At 31.5% G+C, this 19,591-nt stretch overlaps 1 non-coding gene across 1 annotated transcript; it reads right to left on the bottom strand.

Moving 5' to 3' along the window:
• Positions 1 to 14,931: 14,931 nt before the first annotated feature.
• On the bottom strand, positions 14,932 to 15,013 carry TRNAS-GCU (transfer RNA serine (anticodon GCU)). Its single transcript has one exon. It is a non-coding gene; the product is annotated as a tRNA-Ser (tRNA).
• Between the last annotated feature and the right edge of the window lie 4,578 nt (positions 15,014 to 19,591).

Here is a 19,591-nt window from a genome sequence, read left to right as displayed (position 1 = left end):
GTCAGTTCAGAAGCTTGCAATGAGTATTGTTCCACAGTTCTGCTTCAGACTGTTCCAAAATAGCTTTTTGTTTTTCTTATCGTATTTCCAGGTGAATTTTATTATGTTCTCAGGTTAAATTACTTTCACCACTTTTTTTATTTTATTTTCATTTCTTTTAACTGACCTTCGGATGGCTATCTATTTTTGGGTTTCCGAACGGAAGGTGTAATTTTTTTCATGGTCAGCAACTCCAAACTATTTTTTTTTCCTTGATCGTCGTTTTATGTCATGAACTCATATTAATCCATATTTTTTTTTTAGAAATTTATAAATGGAATATATTTTGGAGTGGCGTGTTTCTCGTTAAGGATTTGAAGTTAACCGATGAGTCTGACCCGAGCAAAAGCGAGTTTTTTTGAGGGGACTAATATGTATGAACGATGTTTTTCTTAAGTATTGGAAGAATCTTCTGACGAGGATTTAAGGCCTGATTAACTCTTTCAATTTAGAGTTTCAGTTAATAATGAAATTTTTTAGGAAATTTCAGAATTGCAGACAAAAGTTATCGGAACTTTTGCAGACAAATGTGAAAAAGTATTATTATTATTTTCTAGAATTTTTTGCAAAACAATTGAATAAAATGTAAGGAATAAAACTAATTTATTTAAGAGAGCCACGGGAGCTTATGATATAGAGCGTTCGCCTTCCAACGCGGTGTGCCAAGCTCGAATCCCAGCGGTTGCTGCTTGATGAGGATTCTGCTCACCGCTCGCATCAACCACAGTGCTGACATGAAATATTCTTAATAGTAAACAGATCATGAGCTAGAATCTCCTTACCGTTGGGCTAACCGTAGGAGGCTCTAGTGGTTTTCGTTAACCGATTATAAGATTTAAAAAAAAAAAAACTTATTTAAGACGTAAATGTCTCTAGTGTGACACTGACAGGCCACTGAACGAAAAATTGAATAATAAATAAGTGGTAATAAATTCGTAAATAAGTTTAAGGAATAGTTTCTCGTTTGATCAATCATAAAAATTTCATAAAATCATTTCAAAAGAATATAAACTTGTGTTATATATACTTTTTCTAACAAATATCTTGACGTTATCTCTCGCCTAAAATTAATTGCAAACGAAGAGATTATGTCCCCACCTTATTTTTATACTTATAAACCTTAGAAAAGCAGCTTTTCTTCGCAATAGAATCTTCTAATAATTTATTGTGTGAGCATCAGAAATTCGCTAAAGAACATAAGATAATTTATATGTATTGAGAAAAAAATATCAGCAAAAAGTTAATGCTAATTTTCAAAAGTTAAAAAGGACTGAGCCGTGATGGCTCAGGGGATAAAACGTTCGCCTACCAACGAGGTGAACCGGGTTCGAATCCCAGTAATGACTGGTCGATAGGAATTCCGCATCCGGCTTTCACAGACCACAGGGCTGACGTAAAAGATCCTCAGTGGTAGACGGATCATGGGTAAAAGTCCCCTTGCTGTCAGACTAACCGGGGGAGGTTTTCGTGGTTTTCCTCTCCTTGCAATGCAAATGCGGATTTAGTTCCATCAAAAAGTCCTCCATGAAGGCAAACTTCCTCCAATACTTGATTCAGGAGTTCCCTTGTCTTCTAGATTGGGTTCAAAATTACAGGGCTACGGGGTTGAACATTAGTAGTCGTAAACCCCCAAAAATGGGTCCGCCGTTCAAGGACGGTTATGAAGTAAAATATAATGTTTCGCTAAATCATTAAATTAGAATAACTGTTTAATTCTAATTTGATGATTTAGCGACTAACTGAAGAAGCTCTCCAAATTATATAATTTTGGTAAAGCAGGATTTATGAGTCTATTTTAATGGAACCCTTGACAATAACTATAACAGTAACATAAGAACCGCGATAGCTGGTTGATTCGAATTCCGCACATGACTCGCAACGACCACAGTGCTGACGCTAAATATCCTCAGTGGTATATGGATCATAGATTAAAGTTCCTTTACCGTCATGCTAACGGTGGGAGGTTTTCGTGGTTTTCGTCACCATGAAACGCAAGTGCGGGTTATTTCCTTCAAAAAATCCTCCACGGAGGCAAAATTCTACGAATACTTGATCCAGAATTTCCCTTGTCCTCTGAATTGGGTTCAAAATTACAAGGCTACAGAGTTGAGCATAAGTAGTCGTAAACCCAAAACATTAGATCGGCTTTTTAACGACGGTTATAAAAAAAAAGTGAAAACGGTCTGAGTGTAAATCTTTTTCTAGTATATTTAATTTTCATCATTTTATGATAATACTTTTTCTATTAGTTATCATTCGAAATTGTGATTGAATTTTTTTGTATATTATAGGTTTTGTATATTCTATTACAGGGGGGCCCGTACTAAACGTACAAATTACCAGCATATAAATTTGTCAAATATGAAAAATATAGACCACAAACGCTTTTCAGTTTTCTAAAACTTAGGCTTATTTTCCGTATTTACGTTTTGTGCCATTTAAAGAATATACATAGAGTTAGCTGGCTAAAGATAGGCTAAACCTGATCTAGAAGTCATGAGTAACTATTGCAAGTTTATATCAGTTATGAAACTACCATATTATTCGCAAAAAAGTATCATTTCATGCGATTACAGAGTCTTCGAAAAACAGCTTTAATAGTTCAAAGAAAGTTATACCAACTGATTAGAAACAACTAAATTTCTCTCTGTCTGTTTTGCTTTATCAATGTTAACGCATTTTTTAAGTCTATGAAAGTGACAGCAATTATAGAACTGTTTAACGTTATTACTAACTTTTATCTTTTTTCGTTTTACAAAGTAAAACTTTTTCTTAAGTGAAATTGAATAAAATACTTAAAATATTTTTGTAACAAAATTTTTTTTTGTCGAGACACTGTTTAACTTAATTCTAAAAAAAATAAATAAAAGAAAAAACAAATTCCTGACAAGGTGATGAATTATTTCCCAGAAAGAGATAGTTACCCAACCCCTCAATTTTCTACTTTCAAAGAAACTCATTTTCTCGTGCGCATCACTAGTGCTACCATCAGTTCTATGAATTGTTTTGAATAATAACAATTTTCGTGTTTTGTTACAGGCATGGAGATCAATACAGTATTTTGCGTATGAACGTACGACGCGGAACGAAAAAGCACACATTTAAATAATATAATTCCCCTCCCCCCTTAAAAATTACAGGTTTTTTTTTGGTTCTTTTATGTTCTCTGAGGAAGTCATACCACCGTTTAAAAACACATTAGATTCGATGTCCGTAGCGATGTTTAATTTGATTGTTCAAATAATTTTTTTTACAATAAAAACGTTAGTGCATTCAAATTCAAGTGTTTTTTCTTTATTTCTCGTTGTTTGTTGTAGAGATATTTTCTAGTGGACTTAAGCATACGTTTTAGTTATCCCGAGGGCTTATTGTAGCTAATTTACTACATTCTTTGCATTTTTACTTCCTATATGGTCATTAGGCAGTTGTGGGGTATTTATATTACTGCTAGCTTTTGCTTCAGAGTACGGAGGCACTATATGTTTATATTCTTTGACTAGACTACTATTGACATTAAAAGTGAGACAAAAACTTGATTTTTCCGGGTAACGTTAACCAGTCGATAAAGGTAATAAGAATAGGGGGAGGGGAAGAGTTACCCTTTTTATGAAGGGTATTTCTTAGAGGCCACTCTTAATATGGATTTTATAGGATGCTTAATTAGAATGAAAATGAAAAAGTATACACATTAAGGGCAGCGATTTGACTGAGATTAATTTATTATTATTAATTAATTAAAGAATGTAACAGAGAAAAAAATTGAAAACTTTTTCGAAATCTGATTAACTATAATAGTAGAGACAGTCTCTCTTATCTTAGAAGTTGGATATCCCACTAAAATTTATCTTAAGATTTTTTGCAGATATCTTTATACCTTTTGAAAATTTTGATGTTTCTTTAAAATATCTTCAGATTTTTCGTTGACATTTTAATGATTTAGTTTTCACTTCAAAATTTTTGTGCAGTTCTGGTTCGAGGAGTACTTTATTTACTTATTTTGTATTATGGGAAAAATTTTGAAGCAGTATAAGAAAAAGGAATTATGAAGATAATTTCGCCTAATTTTTAAGCGTATAATTTACAAAAAAAAATAATAATAATTAATTCTGATAATTAATAATTCTGATGATTAATAATCCGTAGATGATTAAAGGGTTTAAAAAGTGGTTTTTCTCCAGGTTTAAACTTCTGTTTCTTTTTCAATTTTCTTCTTAAGAAAACCCTTTAAGTTGTTAGTGAGACAGTGTTATCTCTTGATTGTATGACTTTAAGGTGTTATTCCGTAAGTGTGTGACTTCCGGATATCACACCTTACATTTATAATTTAATGGAGTTATCTTCCAAACGTATGAATAATGGTGTTTTAAAGAGATATTTTAAACATATTTTAAAGAGATATTTCGTTAAAATATGTCTTTTAAAAAAGTTTACTCTTAAATATGAAGTATGTTATTTTAATCTTCAGATTATGAGGTCTAAGGGAGTTATCTCTTAAAAATGAGAATTAAATATGTTATCTTCTATAGGTTTAAAGTTTGATTTTATTCTCTTCTAAACATGCGATTTAAGATTGCTATTTTCTAATTTCTGTGTATCATAACTTAGCATTCATACTTTTAGTTTCTTACCAGTTTACCAATTTTAACATCGTTGTTGTAGTAGGCCATTAAGGCAAAGGGTGCGATTGCTCATGTCTTACAGTAGCGCCATCTATCGCAAAGAATTCGACTTCTGTAAAACCCAAACGTCACACCCGTTAATAGGGAGGACCCATTCATACATACATCTATTCATTCATCCACAAATCGTAGTTTTGACCTGAACCAGAGAACGATCAATCTCCAATTTAGTACTCCCAGAGGTATAATTTGTCATGGGAATATGGAGGACTTTGTTACTCGGCAGATTTAACATGAACCAGTTTCCATTTACTGTACGGTGAGTCTTCGGCCGGTGGGGCTAGATCTAACGACCTCTTGGACATGGGCCGAACACCCTAGCAACCAGGCTATCACGGTCTACATTCTATTGTAGCAAAATATATAAATATTAAAAAGTTATCAAATATTACGCATATGGTGTACCATGTAATATGTCTTAGGATACAGCATGCTTTACTCTCCCAGGGTTCAATATCCACATGGTTTAAATAAAAACAAAAGTGTGATTGTTCCAAAATATTTATAGGTTTTCTCTGAAACCCAATAAAATTAACTTGAACAGTTTAAGAAATTTATTTCCAGTATTAGGAAAATTTATTTTTAAATTATGAAATTTTCTTCCTCCCATCTAGACATTAATTTAATGTTCTGGTTGCCATTTTCTGCGGTGAAAATTTTGTGGTTTAGGCGATAATTAGAAATAAAATAACGCCAAAGTTGCCATTAAGTTATTGTAAATTGTCAATTTCTAAGGTAGAGTTCTCTCAAAACAATTAAACATACGCTACAAATCTGTATGCGTTTTAAATACTTGCGAACTTCACTGTTACTGATTTTTTTTCGTTCGATATACTTCTATTAATTTGTCTTTGTAAATAATTGTGTTTGATATACCTGCAGTAACAGCCCAGTTAAAACTTCCGTTGTAAGTTGGAAATTCCAAACTTGTTGAACCTACACAGAACACCCGCACACAAACAACTTAGTCGATACCTACACGAAACATTCTTTTTTTCTCAGAAAGTTTTGATTTAGGTCATTATATGTGTAAAAGCTGTTAACCTTAGTGTTCAGTTACGTAACAGTGGCTGGCGTATTTTAAAAGCAGCTGATGCTGTATTATTCACGCTACTGAATATTAATGTAGCCTTGTTCCTATTATGACTCACTTTATTTCGTTTGTAAATTTTATTTAAAGGCAGTTGTTGCTTACAAATGACGATTTACATATTTGTTTCAAACTATTTTTTATACCTTAAGAATTGTTGACCAGTTACAAATTATATTCGCTTATTAGAGATAATTTAGAGATAAGAAGTGATAGTAACTTTTTAAGTAATATATTTGGCTGTTACATTAGTAAATAAAAACAGATTGTCCCAAAGAGACTGACGGTTTCCAAACTTTTATTCCAGGTAAACGGTTAAGATTTAAAAAAAAAAGGAAATCAATTCTTGGAGAATTATTGAACAGGCATAAAATTTTTCTTCTCTGAGCTTCTGGTTTTTGTTCAAAAAATTTCTGACAGATGGTGCTACAGTCAAAAAACGTGTGAGCCAAAGTAAAATAATTGAAAATCCCAGCACAATTTTTCAAAATATTCCAACGTATTTAATTTTATTTGCGAAACATCGACTATTATATGTAATCACACGGGATAGGATGGAACTTTGTGATGTGAATTATATTTATTTTTCCTAGATTTATGGATTTACCTTGGTTGGTTGATCACAGATGGCGCTAGGGTGTAAAATTTCTTGTGAGACTTAAGGGTTACTATTTCCAATTGATTTTTACACCTATTTTTGGAAAAGCGTGCCATTCTATATTAATATTTACAAATTTCATAATATTACGCGTTCTTTCAATTTAACTTTCAACGAAACAAATAATAAATGAATTCAGCAAGCATGGTATGATTCTATCTAAAAAATAACAATCGGTGATATTTTACACAGTTATAACTAAATAACACTCAAAACGTTTAATAATTTGCACTTTATTTATGATAATTTTCTTAAATTTGTTTTTGACTCACGATTGAACAAAAATCACTATAAAAGTTTTTTTGAAATAAATTGCATTCTATTAACGGAAATACAGATCTATAAGCTAATGCAAATAGCTCGTCGCACTCTTCTACAATCTACAATCTAAATTAGGTTCTTTTCACCTTAGACAATGTATGTATTAAACGTTATAATAAACTGATTGGTTAGATACTCTCAAGTAAAATCCAGGTAATTTTCTAAATATATTTGTAAAATTTAGCAAATGTATGTTTTTAATACATAGGTCAATTAAAACTTTGATGATAAACAAAATTTCATTTACCTGCACTAAGTCAATGGCAAATAAACTTAGAGTATTATTTTAATACAAATGTTCAACATACTTTTGCTTCCCGATTTAATTAATTAATTAATTTAGTTTTAATATTGCAGCCATAACATTGTGTGGCGAAACAGCTTTTTTCTTTCCAAGGGCGACATTGTATTTTGAGAAAACTTTATGTAGTGTCGTGCTAACTTAGTTGAATAGAAATTTGAATTATGTGTGCTTGGCGATAGTTTTCGTTACGTTTTGCTTTAACTCCGTTTCTGGTTACCATGATATTCTTTGCTTTCAATGATGACATATTCGGGTTACTGCTCATTTTCTTTACCGTTATTTGATTGGTTTAATGTTTCATTTGGTTAAATCCTGGAATAGCCCACCCTTTAGCGACTTTTTGAAATCTCGCCAAGTTGGCGATTATTACTTGAATTAACGTTGTTTTTTTATTGTTAAATAAACAATTTGAATTATTACAAAATTATTGGAATTTTTTTATTAAAGTAAAATAGAATATAACTTAATAAATAAAACCCCGAAATATCTTCCAGAAACCTGGTTTGACGAGATTTCAAAGAGTCACTTTTCGGGATTTCAAAAAATCGCCACGGGGAGGCATCTAGGATCCACCCGTTTCATTTTCACATCTACTGGTTTATTTTCAAATAGCCAAACATAAGAGGGGCCTTGAGATGGTACAATAGGAGTTCACTGAAATTAAAAAAGCAAACTATCTGATCAAGAGAAGTGAAAAGTACGAATATCGAATAATTGATTGTTTAGAATTTTAGACGAAAGAGGAATGATAACAAGGACACACACCATTTAAAGCAAAATGTGAAAATAACTCTTTAGAACACAAACTAATGACAGCCACGTTAATCAAAATTTAGCATTATCTCATGTATATAATAATGAATTACCTAGAAATGGTGAATATACGTCACAAAAATTCATTCACAGAGTTAATTAAAAATAAAAAAAAGCAGACAAACTGTCGTAAATAGTACAAATAAAAATCGAATCTCAATTTCATAGACAAATATTCACAAAGGTGGTAAAAAATTCATTTTTTAAACTCGGTCGAAAAAAAAATCAGAAAATTAATAATTTTGTGAAGAAAAAGAAAAATCTTTGATAGTTTTCTGAAAAATCGAGGAAATTCCACTGCACTACCTGAAATTTATATTTACTTTAATTTAGATATTTACTTTTTCCATAAATTTATTTCTTATGGCGATAAAACTACATTCATATTTATTTGTGACCTCCCACTTAATTTCCCAACCTGAATTGTTTTCGGAAACGGTAGCTTTAAAAAATGAGTAAAAACTTAAAGGCCAGATAAAACATTTAAGAAAATTTGAAAATTACAATATTATTCAAATTCTTTTTATTTTATTATTAATTCTTAAAGTATATTGTTAATAAATATAAGCAGCAAACAGGATTTTTAATTATGTAATTATCAGAAAAAAGTGGTATGAGCAAAATTAGTATTTCATTATGAATAAAAACTTTAAGGCCACCAGTAAGTTTTAAGATTAAGCACACATATACGAGCTTAAATATTACTGCATTGGTAAAGATTGTAAAAACACTTCTATTTGCAATACATTTCTTCCAAGTTTTGGGGCTGTAAGGATGGCGAAAGGTAAGAAGTCAACTGATCACGAAAGAGGATAGATTGAAGCTTTTTCTTCAACAGAATAAGTAATAGCATTATTGTGATAAAAATAAGAAGATCAAAGTATATCTATATATATATTTCTCTCACACGGTGACAAAAAAAAGCATCATTACAACTCCCCGAATGGCAACGCTAAAAAATCAACCAATGATTGCCGCTAAAAATGTCACATGCCAAATCTGGTTGAGGTGACTCAACATATAGTGCTTTTAAAAACGGAAACTGAAATAACCAGAGAGAACTGAAATAACCAATCTCATACTATTAAGCTAGGCAGAAGTGAGTAGTCTTTGTCGATAGATCTCTATTTTAGTATTTTGTCGAAAGCGCTTTTTTTTCGCGAATTTATATGTTACGAATTTATTTGACGATTTTTGATTTATATCACGAATTTATTTGTTTTATCACGAATTTATTCTAAGACTTATACTTATGTTTTTAACTAAGTTGTGAATCGTTCATGGTTATTTTTTTTTAAAAATATAATGTATATATCCATTGCAATTCACTTAATTCAATTTTTTAATAGACTTAATTATAGCCAAAATTTTAACCTTTTTAAAGAGATATCAGTCTTAGAAATTTTATCTTAAGATTTTATACTAGGTATAGCACATTTCTAAGAGGTTTAACGAATTACATGTCATTTATTTGAATTCAAATTTATTTTAATGACTTAGTATTTACTGAAAAGATATAATTTTCTTTATTAAAAAAAAAGTTGTTACATGGATTTGAATGATTGTTTTGAATTCTTAGAATTTTGTGCATTTGCAATGTATGTAAGTTATTAGCGAGCGAAGCGACCTTGGTTTGCGAAGCAAACCCTATAAGATTGCGTAGAAATTTTCGGGGGTTGGCGAGCGTTAGCGAGCAGGGGACGCAGCCCACTAGTAGTTAATAATTTTTTAAAATTGAAAGACAATTACGGTAAAAAGAACATCGGTATAAGACACAAAGCTATGTTTTCGTGTGATGAAGGAAGGTTTTCAGACTTGCATCGACTGGGAAATACTCAACCAGAAAACTTATGCGTTTAAATATATGTCAAAAAATGATGCAAAACGCAGTTAGAAGATCCGGAAGATTAATTTATTCAGCAAAATTGGCTTGCTGCGGAGGTGCGGAATAGAGCGCTTAAACTTCAGCCAGCAAATCACGACCTGGGACAACTAATGGATGCAAATGATTTTTTCTGGTGAAAAAAAATGAACGAAATTGGTATGGAACATACGAATGGAAATACTATTGTCATGATTTAAGAAAAGAAAAATAAATACTCCGCAAGCACCCATTAGGCGATGATTCTGTGATGATCTGGGGATGTTTTGCTTATAATGGTGAGGGTTCAATTGCTCTCATTTTTACCAAAATGAGCTCACGAGCTTACCGAAATATTCCAGAAAATCATTTTTTACCAAAAAAAAATGGATGTATCAACAAGATAACGCAACTATTCATTCAAGTAACAGTACAAAAAAATTGGTTTGAAGCCAGTAATGTTGAAGCTTTGAAATGACCAGCTAAGTCTCCAGGTTTAAACCCAATAGTGAACATATGGGGTGATTTAGTAAAAAGAGTTTATGCAAACGGAAGGCATATTATATCATCAATCTAGTTGAAATCTACTATCGAAGACGAATAGTATAAAACAGACTCTATACTCTGTCTTTTACTTGTTTTATCCATGAAAACTAGAACATTTAAATGGATTCGAAAAAATGTCTCCTACACAAGCTTCTAAATTTTTTTAAATGTTATTTCTTATGTTGGCCTTATTATTTTAACTCGGACTGAAATACTTACTTCTTTCTGATAAAACTGATGGAATATTACTTTAAAATATTTACAAAATTGAATACTTTCATATGATTTCTTTCTAGAAAGGTTTCTTTCTGTATATCTATTTTTTTTTTCTTTTGGATTTTTCTTTTCTTTGACAGATTTATTCCCTATATCTGGTATGCCTAAAGATAAAGAAAAGAAGAAGAAAAAGAAGAAGAAAGAAAAAACTGTCTTTCGACATGCTCCGGATCCTCTCGGTCAATCAGCGATGGAGAATGCTTATTACATGTGCTCTAACGCGGCTCTATTTTTGAAATACAGAGATTTACCCTGGTCACATGATACGTCGGAGAAGAAAAAAGACAAATAATTGCGGGTAATTTGCGTAAAATACCATTGAAAAGGTGATCAGGTTTGAATAAAAAGTAATAATTTAGATAATGGATGATTCTAAAAACAGTGTGTCGTTTATATGTTTTTAATGGTTGTATTTCTGTCCAGCATCCATTTTCCGATCAACAAAAAACACGTTTAGTTAAACTAATACAAAAAGTTGTAAAAGCAGGTACTTGGATTAAAATAGCTTTGAAAAGTACATTAGTTTGGAATAAAAAAGTATCTTTGCGTGTTAGGTCTCTTTTTTGATACAGCAATTAAAATAGACATATAAAAAATATAAAAGAAATGATACTTAATTTGTCTCGGTAGCAATATCAGATGAGTAATCAAATGCAGGTCAATATTGTACTTACTTCACTGTACCTCAATACCTCATTTGTCTAGATAGCACTTATTGTATCACTTTCCCCTTTCGACGAAGTCTGATGCACGAGGTCGTGCAACTTTTTACCACTTACTATGAGGAGAATACTGAGCAGTTTGCCACCGGGTAGAAATTTTCTTCAATGTCCATGCTTTGACAGTGTTTGTGCTACCACTACAAAGAACAGTGAAGATTCTTTGTTCGTAGTGTTGTAGCTTTCGTATGTGTTAATTGTTCTTCTTCATTTCGATAAATACTTTAGAAATATACACTAAGAGTGGTGATTACAGAACATTCTGTATGACTTTCTATTATTCCTGAATAATTTGCTATTCACTATAAAAACGGCTTTCTCAAAATTGAGCAAAAATGTGTCAAAATTATATCAAAACAAATATAGTAGAATTTAAAAATCCCACGTACTTAATATTGGGACATGCTCAAAACATGCTCACAATTTAAAAAATAGCTTCTAAGGATTCGTTTTTAAATAAATATGGCGGCAAGGTAGGTAAGTGTTGATTACCGACTGATTTATTCGTAAAATAAATTTGGAATGAAGGTAAGAGCAGTTAATGTTTTTATCTTATTCAGATTTTCTTCTCAAATATTTAATCGTTCTAAACTATAGCATTTGAGAAGATGCTATACTCAATAATGAGTACATGAGTTTTGACTACGGACTACGTTTGACTACATTTGTTTTGGAACTATTTTGACACATTTTTACTGAATTTTGGGATACCTTTTTTTTACGATGATATATTGTAAAAATCTTGTTTTCACTTCTAGTAAAATGACATTTTCTTAATTGATAAATACTTGCGAATTAAAGAAATACAATTAGAGGCATAAGAAAATTCTTGAAGGATTTTGATTGTTTGTATTATTTTGCAAGATTTTGAAGAAAATAAAACATTTCTAGGATTTATTTTTTTTAAACATAAACACATTATTTGGTGCCTTCTTTCTGAAAGATATAATAGGCTTCAATGCGCCTTCAAATTATTGTCACTTTGTTTAATAAAATAGAAATGGATGTCAAAAAACGAGAATGTTTTAAATAAGAACTAGAAAGCAATTTTGGGTTGCAGAGTACGAAGGTACATTATTATGAACTGTGTTTGTTTATTGATTTTGTTTGTTTAGCACAATTTTTCTAAGTTATTTCTGTTAAAAAAGTTATGAATACGGAGCAGATTTTATGCAAAAACAAACAGAAGTATGTACTTTGAATGGTAAACTCAAATAGTGTAATATTTCAAGCAGAACGTTATAGAGAAGAATAAAAATGCTTATTAAAATGAAATGTTTTGTTTAAAAAAAATGTTTGAGTAACATACCCATCTTGCATCGTTTATGCTTGGATTGAAGGAAAAGTTTATGTTTGTATTACCGACAAGTTGCTAAAAGATGTTGTAACTATTCATACAGGAATTCATAAACATATTTTTTTTTAAATGGTGAATGCACAAAACATTTCATATTTTCTCATTTAATGGCTCACGATTTTCAGTAAATTGTTGAGCATTTATGATTTTTTTTATAAAATAATTCTCCCAATTTTTGTGAGAAAAAACTAGTTTCTAAGAAATAGTTAAATGCACTAGCTGCCGCCTTAAAATAACTTACATGGAATAGAAGAAATGGAATTTCTAAGAAGATCAGACACATGATAGAAAAAATTTACAGCCAATTGAAAAATCCGGATAAGTTTATGCTTGTTTACGTTGTAAGATAATTGAAACATGCAGTACTTTGCAAGCATCTTTAGGCTAAGGAGCTAGGCTAATAGAAAACATCTTCAGTCATTTTTATCCGCCTAATATATTTTAGGCTTATTAAAATCCGCCAATATGTTTTTAGGCTAAAGAGAAAACACGAGTAGAATTATTAAAAATTAAATTTCTTAGGCTTATTACAATGAACCTTCAATAAGGCTATTTATATTAAGCCTACATTCTACTGGCTTATTTCAAACTGTCGAACAAATTTGGTATATTGAGTAATGAATGATCTTTACATTTAATTAACCTGAAGGTATTTAGACTCATAGCAATAGGTCGAAAATCTTTTCAGTAGATTAAAAAATGCTGGAATCTCTTCTAATTAGCCTGGCGAATCGATAAATAACGGCACCTGTTTTTAGAAGCTTAATTATTCTATTTGTTTATGACACGAACAAAGGGATACCTGCAAGTGACGTAGTGTGGGTATCTCGATCCTGATTGGTTGTTGGGAAGTGTCATTTGTTTAAGTTAGCATTTGTTTTTTCTATTCTATTTCGAGTAAGCCAAGCTCGCAAGTAGCGATTTCCTTAAATGGCACATTCTGTGTTCATACGCAAAGATTCTTTCATTCTATATTTCTCAAAGACAGGCATGGAGCCATGTCGAACATAAACAAACTAATTATGCATGGAAGTTGCTATACGAAACAAAATTAAACAAATAATAATAAAGTTAAGTAAACGATTTAAACGAGGAAGAATTATATTTCAGTACATTCGATGTGCGACGGTTCTGTATTTCATTAACTTTACGTAAATTAACATTTTAACTTCTGTGGAGAAACTTTGCTCAAATTTAATGTGCCATTTTGCTTATATATGATCAGCTGGCTCTGACGCCATAGGTCACATGTGTGGGTATCTGTGATCTTCTTTTTGAAGTGCAAAGACCCAATAAAAATATGTATATTTAAAGTTTAGTTAAAGGATAACATAAGGTGTGTATTCCAAATTAAAAGAAAACAGTTAAAATAAATTTTATCTTAAGGATTGAGTAATACAATGTTGGCATAAATATGTGTAGGAAAAATAAATAATTTGATGAAAGTTTAACAAAAAGCTGAAAATAGAGCCAAAAAATATAATTTTTTTTTTTAAATTATAATTTTGTAATTTTCTTTTTGTTCCTTAAATAACGTTTATCAGCAAATCACACAATTTTATGACTGTTTTGAGTAAATCGTAATTGTTCAAGATAGTAAATGTTAGTTTTTGTCGTTCTGCATAAAGTGTTATAAAGCACGATTAATTCACCTAAAAACAAATACTGCGATGTAAAATTTTTCCATACAAATAAACGTTCGATGAGATATTTCAACATGTTTAACAATTTGTCATAATATGAAAATGATAAAGATATTCGTTCTGGAAAATCAAAATGATATTGCTTTTTTTGCAAGGAAATTTTTTCAAAATTAAATCCAATCAGGTGATTTGTTTAAATAAAATAAACTGTACATCAAGATAACGCTTGTGAGATAATCCTTCAAATGTCTAGTTCCACTACAATGAAATCAAACGTATGTGTACTACTATAAGATGTGAATACCGAAATATCTTTAAGAATTTATTGTTAAAGCCTCCACTTTGCAAACAGTCTTGTTGCAAAAGAAACTAAAAGACTGCTATTAACCTAACAAAAAATGTCGGCAGTTTGCAATTGTTCGGGTCTTTCAATAAAATATTTTAATTTGTTGAAGAAAAAAAAACTATAGTTCAAATACCTCTTTTAATAAGATAATAAAACTAATTGTAGGCAAACTCCTTTTTAAACAATAAGAACAAATACTAAAAATATATAAAAAATTTTCTAAATATGTAATAAATTTTTTAAATTTATTAAATACGAAAAATAAAAACCTTTCAAAACCGACGAGGATGGGATTCGAACCCACGCGGGCAGAGCCCAATGGATTAGCAGTCCATCGCCTTAACCACTCGGCCACCTCGTCACGCTGGCGGAGACAGATATAAATGTTCATAAAATATTTACGCTTTTCACTGACAATAACTTTTGATTTAATGATTGAGTATTATCATGTTTTTCCTTACCTAAAGAATTTTTTATTCAACAAATGAATAATATATAAATGAAATTGATAATAATGATAGAAAATAATTTATTTGTTGAATTTTTATGCAAAAAAACTAACAACTCGACGATGATGAGATTGGAACCTACGTGGAAGAAAAAACCGCATGGATTAACAGTTCGTCAGCTTAATCTCTCGGCCATGCTTAGGGACTAGCGAGTAAAAAAATACCTTAAAGAGAAGATTATCTTAAGCGGAACATATTCGAATTATGCGCACTGATAATCAACGCTCAAAGCGTCCGAAAAAGTTGAGTAACTTCCCACTATTTTGTAAACTTTTCAAACTTTTTAAACTATCGGTAGGTAGGTACTTTATTTGCGTAAAATTAGAGCTGCACAATGGGCTATTGCCGACGGTCTGGAAAATATCCCTGAGGATGATCCGAAGACATGCCATCTCAATTTTGATCCTCAGCAGAAGGGATGGCTTCCCTGCTTCAGTTGCCCGGCGATCTGCGCGGGAAGTCGAGCACTTTACGGTTGAACAGTTTAACGATGACCGATACCGTGCACCCTCGGTCCCTACGCAGGCTGATCAAAGTGGTCACCCACCCGCTTACTGACCGCAGTCGGTAATGCTTGACTTCGGTGTTCTACTAGTAACCGTGTCTTTACGATCAGTCCAATTGCTGGACAGCGATTTAGACTAACCAGTATTCGTTGTTGATATACATCAGCAAAATTTCAAAGTTCCGTCCTAGCTGGCGAATGGCGTGTCTCTTGACAGTCAATTAATTCTACGTAAATTCAGTAAGTGTGTTTGAAATTTATGGATATAGTTTTATCGCTTTTAATTAAATATGCTTCAATTTTTAAAATTAAATTTTATTATTTTTATTTTAGAGATTTATTTATTATTTATTTTAAATAATTAAAGTTGGGGTATGTTTTTAGGCGCTATCTTTTTAGGATTAACAGCATGCGTAATATCTCCAATGCTTGCCACTGTTTAGGATAAAGCTACTACTGAATCACTACAACAGGTTACACATAGTATATCTTTAAAAATATTCCTAATCTTTTGTATTCCAAATGATGCATAAGATTACAAAACGACAGGGAATTAAGAAAATCTAACGTTATTTTGCACAACTTCCGAATATTAGAAAGATTGGTTGCTGTTTCCTCTGCATTATATAAAATCATAGTTGATTTGAAAAAGAACGATTTCTTAAACTCGGATCCAAATAGAAACTGTCTTAGAAAAAGTTAGTTTTTAGTGAAAAACCTGTTACTTTAATAGTTGCCTGATATTTCTATGCAGATGATTTTACTAAAAATTTCTTTTCGTAGGCTCTTCTACCAACAAATTCATTAAGCTGTGCTCATGTTGAATTTGCATGTTTTGACGAAAACGCCATTTATTCCCCTATTAGGGATATTATCTGATGTACCCCTTAGGAAAATTTGCCATAGAGAAGCCTATGGTAATCTATGGCAACCTATGGCTACCATAGAAATTTGTATGGCAAGATACCATACGCCTATGGTTACCATAGAGATTTGTATGGCACAACACCATAAGCCTATGGCTACCATGGAGATTTGTATGGCACAACCCCATAAGCCTATGGCTACCATAGAAATTTATATGGCAAGATACCATACGCCTATGGTTACCATAGAGATTTGTATGGCAAAACCCCAAAAGCCTATGGCTACCATAAAGATTTGTATGGCAGTATACCATAGACTAATGGTAACCATAAGGATTTGTATGGCACGTCACCATTGGCCTATGGCAACCACAGAAATTTGTATGGCAGTATACCATAGGCCAATGGTAACCTTAAAGAATTGTATGGCAGTATACCATAGAGAAAAGCTGATCTAGATCTCCACCAACGAAACAACAACTTCTATGGAGTCCTCAAAAACATCTTCTAAAAGAAATAAATATCCATTATTTCACCCTGAAGTTAATTAAATTCAACATGTAAACCCACAAGGCATTCCTGGTGAGTCTTTTCCGACCTCCGGGTGGCCAATTTTTCCATTTTTGAGTGTTTAAAATCCGATGTTCCATTGATTTAGGCTTAGTGTATCAGACCGCCATATTAACGTGTCATCCACTACAAGTGGAATCATTCGCTAACTTTGGCTACTTATTTTAATATTTTTTCGATCTCATTCTTGGTCAAAAACATTTTATTGCAAACGCCTATGCAATTATCTATCTGAATTTATTAAGTTTTTTAATTTCCGGCTGTCTGGTACTTTTATCAGTGTTAACATTCTCATTAGTTTTTTATTTTAATTCCACTTAGGTTCTTGCAATGCTTTTTTACATTATCTTACATATGTTAGGGCTTTATATTTATATTTTGTGTTTAATTTTTGCTTGCCATTAAATTGTTTTTTTTTTATCATGTCTTTGTGTTTTACTATTTTACAACTAATATTTCTTAAGTATCCACATATATTTGTACAATGTTCTGTTACATGTTTATATATAGCTTAGGGTCAACACTTAACTAGATTTGCTGGATTACTGGTTGACAATTGTTTTGCTTCAATATCATCAACTGGACAGTCCCTGGCCATATCATCTGCTGCTGTAACCAAAAATGCTTTTAACAATTTAATCTTTCCTTAAGTTTACAACTTTTTCGTCATAGTGATTCCCTATACCCAATTAATTTTTATTTACTATCCCTGACCAAGTGTAAATTTGTCAATAACAATTATTAATTTTGCCAATTTTAATCATGTCTTAAACATGTTTTGTATTTACCAATGTTTCTATATTGTGTTCCCTTTTCTAAATGTGCTTATCACAACTCAACATAAATTTTCTGAGTTTTTTTATCCCTCATTAGTAGGGGATCAATTAAGTTAGCCTTTTTTCTATTCTTAGCTTTTCATAGTCTAATACCATCTTTTTTATAGATAAAATTTTGTTCACATGCCACCACTGGTTGCACCGTTACATATTCAGCTTTTGTCCCGTTTGATCTATTTTAAACTAATTTCGCTTCGACCACCGGCCCCACTCTTTATCTTTTGAGTTTTAATAGTATTTTATTGTTTTAGTAGTCTGCTTAATTTTTAGTTTAGTATCACTTATCGAAATTTAAAGAATTTTCATACTCGCTCCGACCATCGGACCGTTATATTGCTTCGCGTTCTTTTAGGTTCCTCTAATATCTGACGCTTATCTAACTAATTATGATACCAATCAATCAAATTAATGTTTTTTGTACTCGCTCCGACCTCCGGACCCACTTTCTATTTTCTTGTTTTTACAGCTTTAACAAATATTAGTTGCCTGTACTCAATATATTTTGTTCCTAATCAACATAACCACTATTTTCCCCACTCGCTCCGACCACCGGACCCATTTTCTAGCAGTTAGTACTAACTGTTTGAAATTTATTTGAATAAGAACCGCATACAAAAAGGATTCTGCAAGTAAAACAGGAGAAGTTTATCAAAGAAATTTTTAAAAAAGCTTTCTGGATATATATTTATTCCACAATTATTAAGTTTTGCATTTTTAATACTATCCATTGCGAAAGATTCTTGTAAGTAATTATTTTTTGACGTATGGTAAAATATCAACGAGAAATGTTTCCATAGCTGCATGGCAAAGGTGTACCATAACCTATGGAAAAATATTTCTTCATAAACTGTAGCACATCTTAGTTTTATGGCAAAAATTTGCCATATAAAAAATGCCATAGGATTTTTCTATGGTCTTTTGCCTATGGCAAAATTTTGCCATACACTTATGGCAAAACTTTGCCATACAAAAAAATGCCATAGGATATTCCTATGGGGTTTTGCCTATGGCAAAATTTTGCCATTCAAAAAAATGCCATAGAATATTCCTATGGGGTTTTGCCTATGGCAAAAATTTGCCATACATGTATGGCAAAATTCTGCCATACGTATATGGCAAAATTTTTGCCATAGGCAAAACCCCATAGGAATATCCTATGGCATTTTTTTATGGCAAACCTATGGCAAATTTTCCTAAGGGACAATATTATTTGTAAGACATAATACTTCCAAGATTTCATTCAGGAATGACATAAATAATCCTTGAACACCTAAGTGCGTTTTTTGTTTTTACTTTCTCTGCATAAAGGAATTTAATAGAACACGTTTTTATAATTAATTACTTAATTCATGAATTGATCAAGCTCTTATGAAAATATTCTGTTTTATAGATTTATGTTTTTTCATCTTAGAAGTGAATTCAAATGAGTACAGCAGGTGTTTCTGTTTTTCAGATTTATCAAAAGCCTTTTTTCCCTTCACCTGTGTATCCAGCAAATAAATGAATGAATGAAACATATGTAGAAATAAACAAAGCTTAAGATACAGTGCACCAAAAAAAGAAAAAAAGCAGACCACCCTGAATAACTTTTGATCTAATGATCGGATCTTCACGTTCTAGGACTCAATCTTAATAGTTAGAGGGGGCACCTCA

This window comes from Parasteatoda tepidariorum, chromosome 8, assembly GCF_982258835.1.
Source record: "Parasteatoda tepidariorum strain Cologne lab strain chromosome 8, Ptep-v5.0, whole genome shotgun sequence".
NCBI classification, from domain to species: Eukaryota; Metazoa; Arthropoda; class Arachnida; order Araneae; family Theridiidae; genus Parasteatoda; species Parasteatoda tepidariorum.
Note: the sequence above shows the minus strand (reverse complement) of the source record. Positions and strands in the feature narration are given on the sequence as shown.